Raw genomic sequence first — 2,532 nt, 5'->3', positions numbered from 1 at the left:
GGAGAGGAGGAAGAAAAAGGAAAAAAAGAAGAAGTGAGGGGTTTTTTATGGACAAGGAGCCAAGGAAAAAACGGGGTGTTCAGCTTCTTCTGCTTCTTCAATCAAAGAAGGTGTGAGCCCAAGGAGGGGCTTGGTCTTTTGGGCGATGGGGGGCTCCAAGGAAGAGGGAGTTCTAGAATTGTTTGGGTTCCAACGAGAGTGCTATCAAGGGGAGGTTTTGTGCCGCTCTTAGCAAGGAGAGCTATGTGGAGACAAAGCCAAGCATTGGCAGTGTTTTCTGGGCCCGTTGAGGCTGTGCCGATGGAGCCGATTGTACTTGGTATCTTGAGTGAAGAAAAGAACATCATTGCCCGCATTTTTTTGGTGTCATTTTTCCTCCTCCCCCTCTATTCTGCTGCTCTTGTGCTTGTGTCTACGGTGTCGGGTGTGTGTGTAGGCAAGTGTGGCCCCATCGAACCGGCGGTGTGTTGTGGCAAAGAGAGGGAAAGAGGCTCTTGGTGTATGTGAGAAGTAGTGAAATACGTCATGCGGTGCGTGTGTTTTGGATCGTGATCTGATACAGTGTGGTCGAGTCGAGAGGTGTGCAGGCGGTGGCCTGCTAGCAAAAAAGAGGATTTTGAAGGTGAATCCTAGTGGATTGGGGTGTTGTGTTCACTCTGAGCTATAGAGAGGCAAATTGTTTCTTTTCTGGGTGTGTACCCCTTTCCCCTTTCTAGTGTTCGCTTAAATCGCTATTTTATGTCATTTTGACTATAGGAGAGTGTTATTAGACCTTAGAGCGACCTGTTTGTACAATTCTGTTATAGTTTTTGTGACCTTGTACATGATGGATTGTGATTTTGGTACCTTGTTTGATGACCTTCAAACTTTGTAGACTGTACAATCTAAGTTCGTTTAGTCATCAAAATGGCATGATGACCTAGAGCAGCGAGATAGGACATATGCAGATTTTTCGATCTATGAGTAATGGTTTCCTTGTTGAAGTTGATGTGCTTGCTTGTTAAGTTCACTTCTTGAGGGCTGACATCCTCAACGAGTCTTTATGCCCCATCCGAGTCACTTCCTTGAGTATTGACATTAGTATCTTAGTGCTAGACAATTATGCTATAGATGTCTGTCACAATGAACCACTAACATTGGTGTCATTAATGGGGAATGATTCTTTCCAAAGATTTGTCATCCATTTTGTTTACACCTTAGCAGTAAAGCAGCTAGACGCGGATTTAGTGCTTGATAGAGTCCAGAGTCGAGGAACTGGCTAGACCTATCCTTGAGGGGCAAAGAGAGTGTGCTTGATAGAGTCAAGAGTCGAGGGATCAGCTAGACCTATCCTTGAGGGGCAAAGAGAGTTGTGAGTGAGATACCAAAATCATTTCATTTTACAAATCTTCTCAATGCTTTGAAAGTACTGTTTCATTTTTTGTTTGTTTTCAAATTGCATTGTTTTGTTTGTTTTTGTTCCTCATTTCTTTTCAGCATATAGGAGTAGGGTAAGTAGAAACCAAAACCATCAAATTATGTTGAAAAGATCAGGGCAAAAAGGGATTGAAATTCATATTTTGGTAAAAATGAGTATAACTTTGAAATGTAGGAAATTTGATGGTATAATATAAAAAGCTGATCAAAACTCAAAAAGTTGGTGCCAAAGGGCTTCATAAAACTCATAGGAAGCATTTGATAAGTTTCATCAGATTTGGTGGTGGAACATGGAACATGTATCGCAATCCACATGCCCCAGAGAAGGATTGAGCCAAATTTGATACCATTTGATTGGCAGTGACTCCAATCAACAATTTAGGATGAAAACGCATCCAAAATCACTCTCAAATCAAAGAAATTGAGAGAAATTACCGAAGGCAAGACCAATTGTTTAAATTTTGTGGGTTTTCAACTTTTTGTGATTCAAATATAAAAAGACTGGGGAAATAACATCAAAATAGCATAGACTACAAGCTCACAAAATTTCATGAAACAATGAGGTCAAACAAGGGTCGTGATCCATGTACCTCAGCATAGTTTTGGGTTGGAAATTGACTAGTGGGTAGCTGAGACCTATCGAAACATATTTCCCAAAAAACACTTGCAAAAATGTTGACAAAAGAGGTTAAAAGAACCAAAAAAAAACAAATAGTCAAAACCCGCCAAAGAAGACCCAAAATTTCACTTTTGGATGGCAAATACTAATCCAAATCCAAAAAGAGTTTAGGAGTAATCTACAAACCTCATACTTGATCAGCTGGCAAAATTTCAAGTCCAGTGGTGATGGAACATGGATTGCGATCCATGCATCCTTGCTAGAAAATTTGCTAGACTTTACAAGGATGTATGGCAAAGACCATTTAAAAATAAGCTTCCCAAAGGGAAACTACAAAAAGAGTCCAAAAAGTAGACCAAAAAGGCCAAAAATATGTTGGAATTAGGGTTGCAAGGAAACACACACAGCGTGGAGAAGACGAAGGAGCTCAAGGCACACAATAGAGAGTATGTTACTTAGTGTGCAATGGAAAGATAGATAGCCCTAGAGTGATGGAC

The sequence above is a fragment of the Adiantum capillus-veneris genome, chromosome 26 (genome assembly GCF_014529385.1).
Source record: "Adiantum capillus-veneris isolate H3 chromosome 26, ASM1452938v2, whole genome shotgun sequence".
NCBI classification, from domain to species: Eukaryota; Viridiplantae; Streptophyta; class Polypodiopsida; order Polypodiales; family Pteridaceae; genus Adiantum; species Adiantum capillus-veneris.
Note: the sequence above shows the minus strand (reverse complement) of the source record.